General features: G+C 40.2%; 1 long non-coding RNA gene across 1 annotated transcript in view; it reads left to right on the top strand.

Moving 5' to 3' along the window:
* The first annotated feature begins 213 nt into the window (after positions 1–213).
* LOC125752847 (uncharacterized) overlaps positions 214–19,059 on the top strand; it is a 39,246-nt gene continuing 20,400 nt past the window's right edge. The window contains exons 1-3 of the long non-coding RNA XR_007403293.1: positions 214–461; positions 1,647–1,748; positions 12,975–13,142. This is a non-coding gene — a long non-coding RNA (uncharacterized LOC125752847). The remainder of the gene's footprint in view (positions 462–1,646; positions 1,749–12,974; positions 13,143–19,059) is intronic.

Here is a 19,059-nt window from a genome sequence, read left to right on the forward strand (position 1 = left end):
AGACTGGCTGGACTGTGTACATGACTGAATCTCGTTAAGGCCTCTACGTACACTTTCAAGATTCTGGTGCACTGTGCGGAGATTTACTCATCTTGTGCCCACCCAAGACAAGCCTCAAAAGTAACTGCCTATTAAAACTGCCATCTACCAATCTGGAGTGGTCTGCCTCTTTCTCTGGTCTCCCTTTGCCCTGAGTATACCACAACCAGTTTTGAATTTCTCCCCAGGGGACTCCTAAGGTTTCAAACCAATACCTCCTGACTGAAAAGTGAATTTTCTTTTCTTTTATTTTTTTTAAAGATTTTATTTATTTATTCATCAGAGACACAGAGAGAGAGAGGCAGAGAGAGAAACAGGCTCCATGCAGGGAACCCGACACGGGACTCGATCCTGGGACTCCAGGATCACACCCCGGGCTGAAGATAGCGCCAAACCACTGAGCCACTGGGGCTGCCCGAAAAGTGAGTTTTCTTATTAGAAGTAATGTTGTGTGGAATCTCACAATGGTGAATAAGATAATCAGTAAGTCCACAGATGGTATAGCTGGCATACAAGAGTGGCAGGCAGAAAAAAATAAATATCAAGAATGAGTGTTTATTCCAGTGAGAAAAAATCATTTTCCACCTTGTGATGGAAAGAGTCCAATGCAATCAACTTACCACCGGGTAGCTGGCTGATACCTCAGTGTATGGCAGCCTATCAAAGTCTAAGGGTTGGTCATTGCTGCTGGCATAATGAGGACTCAGCTGTGGTGATAGCCAGGTCAGCTTTGATGAGGGAAAATCTTGTGACTGAGTCCATGCTTAGCCTCCCTCCCTGCCAGGATGGATATTTTGTTATTGAGTGCAATAGATAAGCACTGAGAGAACTAGGAAAAGGGGAGGCTGACTGACATCTTCAAGACAGTGATTTCACCCACATGATTACTGATAATCTCCAGCATAGTGGGACCTTTTTTTGTATGTTCACATGAGATCCAATGAGGGTGAATTCTGTGAATTTCATTCATATAACTCATCCCCAAATCTCTGCCACCAATCTTTTCCCTTTAATATCTCTGAAAATCTAGCCAGGCCATCAGTCACTTCCTGTGAATTACTACAGCTATGCATACTTCAGGCCATCTTTCTTTTTCATGGATTGATTTCTACCTCCTGAGAGGATTGATTACTCTTAGCCAATATTTTTATAAATCTCTATTACCACTGCATTGTCATCAGAGCACACTAAGTCAGGCTTAAAGTGTTTTCTTCTCTCTTAAGTGATCATAAGAAATTCTCTGGAACACCCTTGGTTTGGGTTGAGGAAGAGATAGCAGTGAGGTTGTGATTCACCCATTTATGTAACTTACTTGAGCTTTCAGGATTTGCTTGACCTTGCTTCTTTATATAACACCTCTGCTTGTTCGTGGGGTGTTGTTGAACATGAGCAATTTTTTGACTCGATGAATCACGTAAAACCCTGTAAATTATGGGCATCTCAGATTGTATGATGACCAAGTGTTTCATGGTTTAGCATTTAGCCTACCAAGGTTTAGTAATAAGCCAGTAGCCATTTCTCAAAAAGAATTTAGTCATTTGTCTAAGAAAGATATATTAACCCATCAGGACACTCTGCTTTCATTTTTCTATTTTATCTTTCCATAGGCTCCGTTTAACACACTAATATCCCACAGATTATCTGCTGGGTCCTTCACACAAACTATCCACCTGGATCAGTTGGAGACCTACCTCTTCCTTTGAGACTTGGTAAATAGAACAATACACACAACTACACTATTAATTTCAAAACCTAGAGATCCAGTACCAATATGCCTTTATATTTGGGATTTGAAGAGGGTGAGGATAAAGAGTACAGCAAGTTGTCTTTCAGTTTGGAAAGGATGTCCCACAATGTCCTGGACCACTGATTCCTACAAACTTCACTGTAGTGGCTCAAGTTTGTATTTTTATGGGAAATATCTTCTATCTTCTGGCACATATGTATCTCATAACACTACCTAGAATGCCATTATATCTTACTATAGTTCCTACAGACATGACACCATCAATGGAGAGACCAGCTGATGTCCTATGGTGATGTTGAGATAAGCAAGGCAACTGGGACTAAATAGCAGCATAGATCTGAAAAACTGGTGTAGCTCTCAGGTTAGATGGTGAGTGTACTCCTGTCTCTTCCAGGTTATAGCTATGTGCTTCTGTTGTTGTCTTCTTTTTGGGAAAGAGAAAAAAACACTCCTTTTGTGTCTGTGATTCTTTAAATGTACATCAGAATCACCTAGAGGGCTCATGAAAGCACAGGCTATTAGGCAACACCTCCACACAGGCTGTTAGGCAACACCTCCAGAGTTTTTGATTTAGGAGGTCCAGATTAAATAGGGCTATGAAAGGAATCAGCATTCCTTTTTTTTCTTTTTTTTAGGAATCAGCATTCCTAAACCTTTCAGACCATTGATAGTATCACTAATTCCTTTGTTCTCTCAGGGATTAGTATTAGTTTTAGTTTTGTTTTATAATTTTGGCATGGGTCAGATTGCTAAGATGGCACTTCTGCCAATTATCAGGTAAACCTGTTTCTAAGTAAACACTCCAGAACTAGACAATTAGACTCATACTATAATATGGACCCTGGGCAAAACTTATGTATTTATCATCTGACTTATGGCATTCTGGGTCCCCAGGAATCAAGCAGTTAGCTCAAAGTTAAGATTCTAAAATTCTTAAAATATCTGTGTATTTTCCTTTTCCCAGGTACAGGTTTCCTGGTCCATGGCCACAGATCCCTTAGAGAAGGGCAGTGAGAAAATTTTGATACAATTTATGTTATTACTTTAAGTATACTAGGCTTCCATTCAGTCAAGGGACTCTGGGTATCTGAACTGACAGGTCTGAGAATTCAGTGAGGAACTATGTTTCACTATTATCATGGCTCAAATCAGACTTCTGTTGGCCAGATCTAGATGGTTTATTTTATTGTTATTATACAGATTAATTAGTACCTTAGTTCATTTTCCATGTAGTTTAGTCCTAAGACCTCATGATTAATTAGGCATTACCAGAGATCTGTGTGGATGTGTTATTTGGTTATCAATCTAGTACTAGGATCTATGATGATAACCGGTTCCATTTTGTCTTGGTTGGGTAAGTGCTGCTAGTTGGCCTGTTTCTGCTCTAGGATCCCACCATCCCATTGAAATTATGAAGCTTGTTTCAATGATGGTGTCTCCTACCCACATACTTGTTCAACAGGAATCAGCCACTGAGGTTTTTCTTTTTTTCAATTTTGCTTTGTTTTGTGTGTGTGTGTGTGTGTGTGTGTGAGTGTGTGTGTGTGTGTGTGTTTACTGATGATCTCTTCATCAGTGTATTTCCCTACAAATTTGTGAAGTGAGCATATTCAGGGACCACTTGAAAGTGGGGGTGTGTCCTTGTAAGGGAATGGGTCCCACTTAACCTACATCTATATCTTCATAAGTTATTAGGTTCCTTTCTGTACATCTCAATCTCACTGCTCATTAGAATCAGGTGGAGAGTTCTTGAAAATCCTGTTGCTCAGTCTATCTCTGTCCAAGACTCTGTAGCAAGTAGGATCCAGGCATACATATTTTTTTTGAGGCATACATATTATTCAAAATTCATTGGCTAATTTCACATTGCAATTACAAAATTAATTTATATAATCCCAACTTTACTAGATGTAAGCCACTATTGAGTCTAACTTTCAGCTTTCAACTGAGCAAATAATTTAAAGGAGTTTTATCTGTTCAAGCCAGCACATTAAATCCAGACTATGCGCTAAGTGCACTTCTGTTGATAAAATTAACCCAATCTGAAATTAAATGTCTTCTCCCTATCCAAATACCCTTAAAATTCATTCCCATATATATTCCCTTATATTTTTCTTTGAGTAAAATTCTTATTTTTAATAAATTAACTTTTTATTGGTGTTCAATTTACCAACATACAGAATAACACCCAGTGATCATCCCGTCAACTGCCCTCCTCAGTGCCCGTCACCCATTCACCCCCACCCCCCACCCTCCTCCCCTTCCACCACCCCTAGTTTGTTTCCCAGAGTTAGGAGTCTTTATGTTCTGTCTCCCTTTCTGATATTTCCCACACATTTCTTCTCCCTTCCCTTATATTCCCGTTCACTATTATTTATATTCCCCAAATGAATGAGAACATACACTGTTTGTCCTTCTCCGATTGACTTACTTCACTCAGCATAATACCCTCCAGTTCCATCCACGTTGAAGCAAATGGTGGGTATTTGTCGTTTCTAATGGCTGAGGAATATTCCATTGTATACATAAACCACATCTTCTTTATCCATTCATCTTTCGATGGACACCGAGGCTCCTTCCACAGTTTGGCTATTGTGGACATTGCTGCTAGAAACATCGGGGTGCAGGTGTCCCAGCGTTTCATTGCATCTGAATCTTTGGGGTAAATCCCCAACAGTGCAATTGCTGGGTCGTAGGGCAGGTCTATTTTTAACTCTTTGAGGAACCTCCACACGGTTTTCCAGAGTGGCTGCACCAGTTCACATTCCCACCAACAGTGTAAGATGGTTCCCTTTTCTCCGCATCCTCTCCAACATTTGTGGTTTCCTGCCTTGTTAATTTTCCCCATTCTCACTGGTGTGAGGTGGTATCTCATCATGGTTTTGATTTGTATTTCCCTGAAAATACTTGCCCTGATGGCAAGTGATGCAGAGCATTTTCTCATGTGCATGTTGGCCATGTCTATGTCTTCCTCTCTGAGATTTCTCTTCACGTCTTTTGCCCATTTCATGATTGGATTGTTTGTTTCTTTGGTGTGGAGTTTAAGAAGTTCTTTATAGATCTTGGAAACTAGCCCTTTATCTGATATGTCATTTGCAAATATCTTCTCCCATTCTGTAGGTTGTCTTTTAGTTTTGTTGACTGTATCCTTTGCTGTGCAAAAGCTTCTTATCTTGATGAAGTCCCAATAGTTCATTTTTGCTTTTGTTTCTTTTGCCTTCGTGGATGTATCTTGCAAGAAGTTACTGGCTGAGTTCATAAAGGGTGTTGCCTATGTTCTCCTCTAGGATTTTGATGGAATCTTATCTCACATTTAGATCTTTCATCCATTTTGAGTTTATCTTTGTGTATGGTGCAAGAGAGTGGTCTAGTTTCATTCTTCTGCATGTGGATGTCCAATTTTCCCAGCACCATTTATTGAAGAGACTGTCTTTCTTCCAATGGATAGTCTTTCCTCCTTTATCGAATATTAGTTGACCATAAAGTTGAGGGTCCACTTCTGGATTCTCTATTCTGTTCCATTGATCTATGTGTCTGTTTTTGTGCCAGTACCACACTGTCTTGATGACCACAGCTCTGTAGTACAACCTGAAATCTGGCATTGTGATGCCCCCAGATATGGTTTTCTTTTTTAAAATTCCCCTGGCTATTCGGGGTCTTTTCTGATTCCACACAAATCTTAAAATAGTTTGTTCTAACTCTCTGAAGAAAGTCATGATATTATGATAGGGATTGCATTAAACGTGTAAATTGCCCTGGGTAACATTGATATTTTCACAATATTAATTCTGCCAATCCATGAGCATGGACTATTTTTCCATCTCTTTGTGTCTTCCTCAATTTCTTTCAGAAGTGTTCTGTAGTTTTTAGGGTATAGATCCTTTACCTCTTTGGTGAGGTTTATTCCTAGGTATCTTATGCTTTTGGGTGCAATTGTAAATGGGATTGACTCCTTAATTTCTCTTTCTTCAGTCTCATTGTTAGTGTATAGAAATACCATTGATTTCTGGGTTTGATTTTGTATCCTGCCACTCTACCAAGTCGCTGTATGAGTTCTAGCAATCTTGGGGTGGAGGCTTTTGGGTTTTCTATGTAGAGTATCATGTCATTGGCGAAGAGGGAGAGTTTGACTTCTTCTTTGCCAATTTGAATGCCTTTAATATCTTTTTGTTGTCTGATTGCTGAGGCTAGGACTTCCAGTACTATGTTGAATAGCAATGGTGAGAGTGGACATCCCTGTCTTGTTCCTGATCTTAGGGGAAAGGCGCCCAGTGCTTCCCCACTGAGAATGATATTTGCTGTGGGCTTTTCGTAGATGGCTTTTAAGATGCTGAGGAATGTTCCCTCTATCCCTACACTCTGAAGAGTTTTGATCAGGAATGGATGCTGTATTTTGTCAAATGCTTTCCCTGCATCTAATGAGAGGATCATATGGTTCTTGGTTTTTCTCTTGCTGATATGATGAATCACATTGAGTAAAATTCTAATTGAAGTATAACATACATAGAGAGTAAAATGCAAAATTTGTAAGTGTATAGCTCCATGAATTTTACAAAGTGAACACAGCCTTGCAACCATTACATTAACTGGAACATTAACACCACATTAGAAACCCCTACATTGTCCCTTACACTCATTACACCTTCTGCAAAATTAACTATTTTTAAACTTTCACCACTATAGAGTATTTTGCCCATTCTTAAACTTTGAATAAAAGGAATCACATGGTGTGTACTCTTTAATACTGCTTTCTTTTGCTTAAGAGTGTGTCTGTGGGATTCATCTTAATTACATATTGCAGTAGTTTGTTCTTTTTCATTGTTGTGTAGTAGTTCATTTAGGAAATTTATCATATTTTATTTACTAATTTTATTTTTTATGTTATTTGAGCTATTTACTGCTTTGAAATATTAAAATGTTGCCATTGTGAATGCTCTTGGATATGTTTTTTGGCATACATATGTATTATGCATGTCTGTTATATTCAGTCTTTTTAATCTTAGTCATCTCAATGAATGCATTGGGGCATCTCATTGTGGCTTTAATTTGTATTTATCTGATGATATTGAGCACCTTTCATTGTCTTATTGGATCTTTGGATGCTCTTTTTCTATTGAATAGCCTGCCTTTTTTCTTTTTTTATAGTTAGGAGTCTGGGTCCCCTTAAGGAAGGACCAGGGCACACTACTGAAACTATACTATTAATCTTTCTTCAGCCTTCCCCAAAGGGACTTTGACATTTACCAGGATAACTGAACATTGGGGAAAAGGAAATAATTAGAACTTTCAGAGACTATTATTGTACACTGGGTCTGAAATGACAATAATTCCAGGAGACCTGAAACATTACTGTGGCCCTGCAGTCAGAGTAGGGCCTTCTGGAGGTCAGGTGATCAATGGATATTTAGCCCAAGTCTGTCTCACAGTGGGTCCAGCAGGTCCATGTGGGTCTAGCGGGTCCATGAACCCTTCCTGTGGTATTTCCCCAGTTCCAGAATGCATAATTGGGGCAGTCATACTTAGCAGCTGGTAGAATTCTCACATTGGTTCCCTGACCTGTGGAGTAAGAGCTAATATGGTAGGAGAGGTCAAATGGAAGCCATTAGAACTGCCTCTACCTAGGGAAATAGTAAAGCAACACAGCATCCCTAGAAGAATTGCAGAGATTAGTGTCACCATTAAGGACCTAAAAGACACAAGAGTGCTGATTACCACTACATACCCTTTCTCCTCTCCTATTTGGTCTATGCAGAAGACGGATTTTGGAGAATGACAGTGGATTATCATAAGCTAAGCCAGGTGGTGACTCCAATTGCAGCTGCTGTACCAGATGTGCTTTCATTGCTTGAGAAAATTAACACATCTGCTGGTACTTGGTATGCAGCTATTGATCTGAAAAATGCCCTTTTCTCCCCACTTGTCCATAAGGCCCACGAGAATTACTTTGCTTCAGCTGCCAAGGCCAGCAATATACCTTCACTGTCCTACCTCAGGGATATACTGACTCTCTAACTCTCTATGACGACTCTATGTCATAATTTAGTTTGAAGAGATCTTGATTGCCTTTTCCTTCCACAAGACATCACACTAATTCATTATACTAATACTATTACATGGATTGGGTCTAGTGAGCAAGAAGTAGCAATTACTTTAGAGTTATTGGTAAGACATTTGTATGAGACAGGGTGGGAAATAAGCCTAACTGAAATTCAGGGACCTTCTATCACAGTGAAATTTCTAGGGTCGTGGTATGGAGCATGATGAGATGAATTCTAAGAAGAAGGATAAGTTGTTGTTGCATTTGGGCCTCCCCTATAACCAAGAAAGAGACACAGTGTCTAATTTGCCTCTTTGGATTTTGGAAACAACATACTCCTCATGTTACTATGACCCATTTACTGAGTGACCCCAAAAGCTTCTAGTTTTGAGTGGGACTCAGAACAAAAGAAACCCTGGTACAAAACCATAATTTGAATTGGACTAGAAGTTAAGATGGCTACATGGTAACTTTGGCCTCATGCCTCTGAAAAAATAGGCAAATAAGGGAGTTATGGTGTTTGCGAGGGTGATTTGATCCTGACTACCAAGGGAATTTTGGACTACTACTACAAAATGGAGGTAAGGGGAGATATGTCTGGAATACAGGAGATCCCTTAGGGTGTCTTTTAGTATTGCCATGCCCAGTGATTAAAGTCAATAGAGAACTACAATCCAATCCAAGCAGAATTAGTAATAACCCAGACTCGCAGGAAAGAAGATTTGGATCATTCCACCAGGTAAAGAACAACAACCAGCTGAGATGCTTGCCAAAAGCAAAGGGAATACAGAATAGGTAGTAGAAGAAAGAAGGTTGTTATAAATACCACCTATAACCTAGCAGGAGCATCAATTTCAAAATGTGAAGAGAGATTCTAACAGAATCAAAGAGGAACATTTTTCTGAAGGAAGTACAATCTCACAGATAATAATGAAAATGAGCAAATGATGAAAATAATTTATTTAACCAAAATTTATAGTTTTCTAAGATTATTCATGTAAAATGAGAAATCAACATGATCTAAAAGGCAAAAAATAATGAACAAATCTGTTCTCCAAGCTGTTTTAAGGAGAAGAAAAAGACAATGGTTTGGCTTAAGCTATTATACAAAACCATGTAGATAAGATCAAATTTGTTGGATTTCTAATGGAGGAAATATTTTCCTTCTCCCCCCTTTTTAAAGAGTATGTCTGTGTCGGTAGGGGGGATGACCTGGCATATGAACACTTCTGCTACGTGAAAGAATTCACAAATTATATGGGTGGCAGGACACTACTTCCCATTAAAGAAGCTAAAGAGGAGAGATTTCCCCTTTCCTTTCTTCCTCATTATGGGGATGGTCTAGGTTAAGCCAAATGGATGCCCCCACCTGGGACTTGAACCTTGAGCCTGGTGATCCGAAGTGCCTGAAATAATTGGAGATTTTTCAGATTGGTGGTAGCAGAGCAGAGTGATTTCCCTTGCAGACACTCCTGGGGCCTGACCTTAGCGCACTGTCAGCCGCCTGACCCCTCTTCTCCCGCACATTTATCATGTCTGGATCTTCAGGCTTCCTGTCAATTTTGTGAGGTCCAGAAATACATCCAATAATTTTTTTTATGTTTACAAAATGAAAAGTCAAACGCTATTGATTGTCTGGTATAGCTGGACAGTATTTATTCTAGAATAAGAGATAAGTAGATTTGTTCATACTTGATTTTAAATGCCAAATTGCTATAGTGACTAGAAGAGTTGAATGAAGGGGGGAAATAGGATTCAAAAAGTTCTAGTTCTCTTAATAAATGAAGACATATTTTCAGCCACTTTGTCCATGCCCAGCAGTTCATGAGAAGTTATGTGCTGGGGGAGATACAGTAGAAAAGTCAGGGCTAGTAGGAACATTTTCTGACTAAACATATTTCTTCACAATCTGCCATGGCACCTGAAATTCCACCAGTAATAAAGTGATTTTGCATTTAATTATTGCCATGTATAGGAATTCTACATTTAAAAGTAAATCTTAAGAAGGATAGCTCATAAAGCTACTGTTACTGGTATAAATTAGGTTAAAAAAATGGGATCAGTTTGGATTGGGTCTCAATTGTTGTTAGAATAGCCTATTCCCAAAAGGCCAAGAGCTAGAAAGTCAGGCCAAGGTAGCCAGATATGAAAGAAAAAAAAGGAAGAATAAAAAAAGCCCTGCTTTTCATGGGGAATATACAAACACTGGGCAATCATTTGGAAGAGCATCCAGTATTCAGTGTAAAAGTCAGAAGCTCAAACGTTTTAGAATTGCACAGCTAAACATGAGGCTGGGCCAACAGGTGGAAACTGCTAGTGGGGAGTGAAGGAACTTGGGGAGAGAGTCCCAATCTCTTCCTGAAGAAGAAAAAATCATCTTTCTGATGCCTTGGCAGCACAAGTTGATGTAGAGAGATGAGGAGGACTCAGTAATGTGCAGAAGCCCAGCAGTGACGGTGCTGAGGGAGATGTGCAGGGGGAGCTGAATGATCTGGTCTCTCCCAACAGGAGTTGTAGCTAAACTAGGCAGGACCTGGAGACACTGCTTGGTCCATCTTTGAGAAATGCCTGGCAATTGTGATGCAACACCTCATTATCCCTAGATAAAGGAACCTGTGGCATCTTAACACTGCCACCAACAACGATGACTGCAATTTGTGGAGATTTTACAATGTGCCAGGCTCAGAGTGTAAGTTCTGTTTACTTTATCGCTTTCATATTCTCACAACTTTGAAGTAGGTACAGTTAGTATAGCACCGATATTTCATGGATGAGTAGAGAGAGCACCAGAAGGATGGAGGAACTTCCTTCTGTGATACAGTTAGCAAATAGGGTGCAGTATTGAACATAGGCCATATTCAAAGCTCATGCTCTCAGATTTCATGCTGAAGCTCCTTCCTAAACTGAAAGACAAATGTCATCCAGGACAGGAGAGTTCTTGGACAGGAGCTCCCTCATCTAGGACCAGAGGCTCCTGAGGATGCTGACAACAAACCTCATCAAATGGGAGCACTTGAGGCATTATATATATCTTGCCTATCTATCTACTTAAAAGGCCCCATCCTGGAAAGCCAGCCAAAGTAACCCCGGAGAGAGTGGTACTACGCACATAAACTTTACCAGTTAAGCCAAGGTCAGTCCTGCTCTCATCTCAGTTGAAAATTCCAGAATTTAAAAGCTTGCCTCATTACCATCCTGCCTGATCCTTGGTAGGACCAATGCCATTAACAAGTGTCAGTCTGACTTCCTTTGTTTTGCCGGTCTTTGCTACAGCTGTTGCATTGGGCTGATCCCCTGTAGTCTGCCCCGTGGATTTTTATTAAATCAGCTTCAGCCGGTTCAGCCTTCTGCCTCGGTGGAGCCTCTTCCCATTCTGTGCAAATTCAGTCCATGAGCCCAGAACAAGCCTAGCACAAGCCTTCAGGGGTTGGTTTGGGGATAGGCCATTTAAAATTTTTCCTAATTAGATATGGGGAAAAATTTAAAAACTTAAAAAAAAAATGCTTCTTAAAGAAATACCCTGTGGGCTTTGGGGTTGTGGTTATTATTTTATTTCTCCTTATGGGTACTTTAATGCTGCCTTTGTAGTCCTAATTGTGAGAAATGCTGTTTTCAGGAGTCACCATGGATAGAGCCGTGTGATGACAAGTCCACGTGCCTGCTGCACTTTTGATAAAATCCATTTAAAATGAAATGTCACTCTTCAGAATGGTTTCATGACTGTGAAAATGAGCTGGCTTTTCAAGTCTGCATTGGGAGAGAGAAGGAGGGGGACAGAGAAAGATGTAGATACAGAGAATATGTGTTTATAGATTTCTTCCTTGCCTTCTTTCCTCTCAAACTATTATACACAGGGTTGTGGGAGGTCAGGCAAGCATCAGGGTTCTGTTGCAGTGGACTGGAGTTCTTGGCAGAGGCCCATTAGGGAACTGGAAACATTATCAGGCAAAGGTGGTCTGCAGCTGGGTTCAGATGCGGCAAGCAGAGCTGATGGAGCAGCACAGAGAGATCCTGTGGGTTCCAGCAGTGACACCACTTACAGCTATGCAGCAAACTTTGATATGGCCTCACTTAAGGAGCTGCTTGATCTCTAACGGTCTTAAGGTTACCACTGATTAGATTTTTTTAAGATTTTATTTATTTATTCATGAGAGACACAGAGAGAGGCAGAGACATAGGCAGAGGGAGAAGCAGGCTCCTTGCAGGGAGCCTGATGTGGGACTTGATCCCTAGACTCTGGGATCATGCCCTGAGCCAAAGGCAGATGCTCAACTGCTGAGCCACCCAGGCGTCCCACCACTGATTAGATTTGAGCCAGTGCCTCCTGCTAACACGCACAGGCCCCCTTTGACCTTTGACTTAGGGACTATTGCATCAGTGTGTTCCAAATACTCATGAATTTCCATTAACAAAAACAGCATCCTCTTTCAAAACCCAAGAGTCAAGGCCTGGAGACTGTCAATATTCCCAATGGAAATAGTCTTTCCATTTTTCAGCCTAAATTCCAGAGCAGGGAAATAGAGGTTTGACAGTTCTTTCAGCAGAAGCAATGGAAAGGATAAAAGATGACTGAGAAAAAGGATTAGAAAGACAGAATCTAGTTGGTGCCCTCATAACATGCCTCTGAGTATTAAAGATGATATGTAGATTCTGAGTTTTTGACTGAAGTCATTAGTGAGGGAACATTCTCCATCTTTCAACTTATTTCTTTAGGTTCCAGGGAAAATAATCAATTTTTTCTTTAATATTTCTCTCTCCTTCTATCTCAAAAGATACATTCAGAACAATTCTTTTGAGTGAGACAAGGGGTTCTATACTGAATAGAATCTCCAGACATACATATTTCTCGTTTTTAATTTGAATGTCTGACTCCTTTACGTCATATGAGATGTCCCTCCTATATTTTACCATCACTTACCCAATTATACTGTTTGCACTTTTAAACACTACAACTGTTTTGCATTTGCCCATTTACTTGTCTGTATCTCCCTCTAAATGTAATCTTGAAGACAGTCACATCTACTGTGTTTATGGTGGTGTACTTGATGCCTGATCAAAAGCTTGATGTATAGAATGTGCTGAATAAATGATTATTAATATTTTAATGTTTTCATATATCAGCTTTTCAAAAAGACTTTATTTATTCAACAGAGAGAGAATGCACAAGCAGGGGTAGCAGCAGAGGGAGAGGGAGAAGCAGACTCCCCATTGAGCAGGGAGCCTGATGCAGGGCTTGATCCCAGGACCTCAAGATTGTGACCAAAGGCAGATGCTTAACCGATGGAGCCGCCCAGGTGCCCCTATGTGTCAGCTTTTAAGGTAAGCGGTTAAGCCAGTGAACTGAGGAACTGGTTCCTGGCTGGTATTCATGAGATGGCCTTAAAATGCAGCTAGAGCTAGTGATATATGCAAGCCACAAAGGCCATGTGTGTGATGCTTACAGCAATGGTTGGGATATTAGGAGGATTGTGAACCACACATCAGGGAAGGAAAAAAGAAGAAATGGGTAGAGATGTTAAAAGACAGAGTCAAAGTACATAGTGAGCTTGAAGCATCATGATTTGTTTTCATCTACTGCTTCTTTTAGAATCTGAGTTCACTAAGTGCTGAAACCAAGTCTTACTCTTATTTACATTCCTGGGCCAACTAAACACAGTGTCTGGCAGGTAACAAAGCTCAATGAATATTGGTTGAATAGGTAAATGAGTAAACATTGTATTAGGTTCACTAATTTAGTTCCTACCTCACAGAGAGCTCTTACATCTGTCTCCTCTCCCCAAAGCTGTCCACAGTATTTTGGTTCAGATCCTCATTATTTCCTGCCAGGAGATGCCAATGGGCTTCCAAGTGTTGGAAGTCATGGTGCTTTTGAGATACCTCACGCTGCCTCCAGAAGCAGAATGATACAGTAGTAAGAGGCAGACTTGGATTTAAATCCTAGACCTAAAATCCACTGCTGTGTGACTTGAGGCAAATTGCTTAATCTCTTTGGGCCTCAGTGTCCTCTTGGGTAAAATGGAAGTATCAGTTAATGCCTCAATGGAGTTGTTGTGATGATTTAATGAGATCACATATATAAATAATTGACATAATGCTTATCAAAGAGTAGATACTCAGTAGGTATGGAATGCCTTTTTTCCCTTCATATGTGCAACTGGGTTGGTAGCATTGTCACCCTTTGTGGGGTGCTCAGTGCATTCCTCCATTCCTGCCCATGGTTGCCACAGTAGGCTCTCACTTTTTATAGACTTGTGCCTACTTCATCTTCTGCCTGCATCTGTTTGAAATGTGGCTCTACCTGTGGCAGAGTCCTGGTTTTCACATGAGAAATGAATGGAAAGTTTAGGCTCCACCAGAAGCTTATCTGCCAACCTAGGTTGTATTCATTCATTTAATCATTCATTCAACAAATGGATGCACAAACATCTATGGAGGTCATGAGCAAGGCTATGAGGACACCATTTCTTACCTGCATAGAGCTTGCAGTCAAGCAGAAGATACAAGTAAGTAAGCAGATATTTACAATATCATGTAGTAATGCCACAGTGGGGAAAACCTAGGCAAAAATGGGAGTAGATGGAGGGGGAGCCACCCAGCACTGGAGGGTCGAGGGCAGCCTCTGTGGCTTGAGATGGGACTGAGGAGTATGACTTAAAGCCATCTGGAGAATAAGACAGGAGAAGGAGAGGACCAGGTAGAGGGAAGCCCATGTACAAAGGTGCAGAGCTGAGAGGGATTAGTTGTGTGCAAGGAGGTGGAAGGGCTCCACAGTAGAAGAGACTGCTGAGCACCAGGAGAGCACCGCACCCTGTGGTGAGGTCAGGGTCCACTTGCACAGGAGAGGGCCCAGAAGGCCATGAAGAAAATAGTAAGCTGTGCATTCCAGGGAGATTCTTATCTGTACGCGTGTCTTCCACTTAGGGCTCCCTTACTACCTACCTTTGTCCCTCTCCTCTATCTCTCTTCTCTCTCCTCTGCCCCTCCACTGGCTGGCAGAAAGAAACACTCCAACAACAAAGGTGTATGTCCATCTATGAGGGGTTTTATAAGATGGCTAACTCCCTACAATGGGTAAGGTTGTGTGAGGCCCTGTGGGGGACTGGTCACCGGCATACTCTTTTTGACTGACTTGAACCTGTGGGAAAAAAATACTTTTAAAAATGTTCAAGTCCTACACTCACAATCCATTCTAAATAGCCCTGGAAAGATTGTACATTTAAGAGTGAACACTCTCAAGCCTCATGGATACCTTGAGGGTTGGTTCTGCCAAACTGTCATTGACAAAATATCACCTCAGAATGCTCAGTGCATTTCTGCACTCCTGGTCTAGGTTAATACAACAGGCCCCATTTTTCCTTTTTCTTTCTTTTCTTTCTTTCTTTCTTTCTTTCTTTCTTTCTTTCTTTCTTTCTTTCTTTCTTTCTTCTTTCTTTCTTTCTTCTTTCTTTCTTTCTTTCTTTCTTCTTTCTTTCTTCTTTCTTCTCTCTTCTTCTTCTTCTTTTCTTTCTTTCTTTTTTTTTTTAGAAAAGTAGATAGAAAATTATTTTATGCTAGCCATATTTTGTTTTTCTTCTTTTTCTTCTCATTATCAGTTATTTGGGATGAACATAGCATGGAAACTGGTCCACTTACAGCATCAGTTAATATAGTTAAAGACTACTATTCATTTATCTGTAGTTGTCTTTAAGATGAGTAAACAGTGAGAAGTGTATTTGCACTTTCCCTCTGAGTGACACATATTACCTCATTTGTTCAACATAAATTCATCTACCACGAGTTGAGAGTTTAGTCTGTGCAAAACGGTGTGCCAAGCACAAGAATGAATGTTCCACAGGATTTCACTTCAAAGAGTTTACAGTCTGGTGGGAGAGAGGGATATATATGCTCAACTAACTATTCTCCACATCGTCTTGAGATCACACTGACCTGTTTGTGCTTGTGTTCTCTGAATCCTACCTCTACGTTTTTCTGTCTTCTTCTCTACTCAGGACAGCCTCTGAGCCTCTCCAACTCCCAGTACTACTCTAACATTTCTGCAGCCCTTGCAAGAGTATAAATGGAGGCACACCTACCACACATGTACATATTGATTATAAATCAAGCCAACAAACCGTGATATAAAATGTATTATTCCGTCCTACCTTGACAAATGTATCTTCCTATTGACCTGAAGGCCAGGCTCAACTTCAGAATTTTCAGATTCTTTGGATTTCCACCCTGGACCCTAGCGGTGTAAAGAGGCCAACTCCTATCCCTGTGCCTTGGACCTCAGCCTGCCCTACTTCTTCCCTCACTCCTACAACAAAGGGCTTCATGTATATGTGTATGGACAGCTTAGTTTACACATCCAAATTGCCATACTCCCCAGAATCACCTCTGGCTACACCTGGAACTAGGAGTGCACACACTGCCAGTACATTCTGCCTTCAAGAGGCTGGACTTGGGGAAGAAGCAGCACAGATGAGGAAGCGGAGTTGATGATGTTAGGCAGGAGATTCAAACTACTAGCTACTTATAACTTGGTCTAGATAGTGGGGTGGGGGGGAGGCATTGGGTAGTAGAGCTGGGGAAGAGCCATATCAGAACCCTGCAAGGATGGGGCACCAGGCAAGGAGTCCTCCAGCCCTACCCTAACAACGGTACTGCCAATTACCTTCTTTGCTGGTGTGGTGAATTTGTGGTTATTCTTCAAGATCTAACACAAGTATCTCCTCTTGACTAAATTCCTTTCTTTGTGTCATCACTATACCTTGCACACACTTCTGACCTTGGGACTCTGTGGGAGAAGGAACTATTTTTAAATCACATCGTGTTCTTAGCATCTACACAAGGTTTAGCATTGGAAGAGTTCAGTGAGTGTGTGTTGAATGAATCCCATGTGGGTCTACCTGGTAATGTGGAATGAAAAATGTCTATGGACCAAGAGGCCTGGGAAGTCTTCAAAAAGTAGTGTTATTAGAACAGAGCTTTGATAAATGACTAGGATTCTGGGGGGAAAAATCAGGAAAGAGAGCTCTAGGTAGAAGGAAACACATTTTCTATATACACAACTCAAAACAGATTGTGAAGCTCAAGCATTTCTTTGAAATATCTTCCTAATATACACGGAAGAAATAAAATAATCATTTATTGCTTTGCTTAAGACCTTGATTCTGAAAAAAAAAAAAAAAAAAAAAAAAAAAAAGACCTTGATTCTGTTTAAGTATGTTTTCAGAATCCATGCACTGGAAAAGTAGTTCTGGCCCTTTTATGAGCAAGGATGTTTTGCCAGACGGATATGGGGGGCAGCAGTTGGAAGCTTGCTAAATTGTTAGGAAGGAGATTAATGTTATGTAAATGTAAGTAATTAATCAGTGAGCACCTCTCAAGCCAAATACCTGATGTGAAGAGTCCTCCTTTGAGAGGGGAAGATTGCTCTCCTCTGATTAAAAATGGCCTATCAAACAGCATTTAGATCCATCTTTTGCTTCTAACTTTCTCTAAGGTCTGGAGTGGAACCCTCCCTCCCCCCACCATAAAGAAAAAAAGAGAAGCCATGTAATTGGAGCTGAGATCTAGCTGAAGCACCTTGACTAAAGAAAAGTAGAAAATTCAGGACCAGGGAACTGTTCAGGGAGCTCAGAGTTGGGGATTAATGTCAGGCAAGCATGTCTTAACTGAAATAACAGGATATTCAAAAGTTTAAAAGAAAGAAATGTACATGGCCCAGGCCTGAAATCTCTAAACATTTCACCCTCCTGGCCTCAGGAACTAAGTCCAAAACAGGCTGACTGAGCCCTTCTGGTGGCTTTACTTGGGAGATAAATCTTGATTTCTTTCCTGAGATTGCTACCTGGTAGGTCATGTATGCTTACAGCTGCCATTGGTATCTTTCCCAGCATGTGGACAGAGGCTTAAGAATAAAGCTGACAAATACGCAAGCAAGTAGATACAAAGGATGGAATAAAATGGGGCCCTGATAACATCATTGTAATCCTGGCACATTTGCCTGGACCTACTCAATCCACAGACTCTACCCCAGATCTCTCTATTTTCTCAAATCATTTTAGGTTGAGTTTCTATCACTTGTAACAGCGGCTGCTCTAATATGATATGTTTCCAAAGGCTACCCAGGTTCCTGAAGTTGACAACTATGTTGTCTATTGCCTGCTTTTTGTGTTGAATTAAAACTTATTTAAACTTATGAGCTTGTAGTGCTCAATTTAGCAGCACATATACTAAACTTATGAGCTGAGCTTGTAACTATGCAAGTCCTGGAGAATAAAAAAGATGAACAAAGCCCAGTTTTTTGCCTTCATTGTGGAGGGGAGGAAAATATTTTCCTCAACCCTATTAGGGTCCCTGGCTGGGTCTAAAAATTAAATGGACAAAGACCAATTAACAGGAGAAAGGCATACAGCTTTTAAAATATAAGTTTTACATGACACAGGAACCTTCATAAGGAATTGAAGATCCAAAGAGGTGATAAAACCTGAGTATTTTTATGCTGGGTTTGATGAAGAGTGAACAGTCACAGAGAAATAGGATAGGTCAAACAGTGTGAGGTAAGTGCAGGAGAAACCTGCTTGGATTCTTCTTGTGGCTGCTTATCTTCAATGATAAGGATGCTCCTTTTTTCCTGGTAGAGGCAGGGCACCTTTTACATGAGGGTTTTATGATTTATTTCAGGAGAGGTAAGGTGAGAGAGAAGGTCAGAGTGATCTTCCTGCTTCTCCTGTTTTCTCAAACTCCTTCAGCTTAAAATATTCAATATGCCAATCTGCTGTATTTTGGGGTAGCATGCCCTGAACCCCATCAGTAGAGTACACAATTAGCTAAAAGTCAGTACAAGAGGATAAGGTTCTTAGTAATGAAATTTAGGTTGGATATATTCCATTAATTAATATCTGTAGCTTAATTTTAATCTTTTTAACATTAAGCTTTTTAACATTTGAAATTATTATGATCACTGTTATCATTCAAAGCCAGAAGACATATAGGCTCTGTAGAAGAGTTTTTTGCTTGCTTAAACGTGTCTGATTCTTTTGAGAAATGCAAAAATGACTGAATATATATTGTTTGTAACAAAAATATAATATTCACAATTACAGATTTTTTATAAAGTATATATAAAATATAAAGCAGTGTATATAAAAATGAAAATAGTATATATAAAATAGTATATATAAAAATGTATGGGGAGGCATCCAGAGCAGTTATTAAAGATAAATTCACTAATAATTTTATTATTAAGATA

Source organism: Canis lupus, chromosome 17, assembly GCF_003254725.2.
Source record: "Canis lupus dingo isolate Sandy chromosome 17, ASM325472v2, whole genome shotgun sequence".
NCBI lineage: Eukaryota > Metazoa > Chordata > Mammalia > Carnivora > Canidae > Canis > Canis lupus.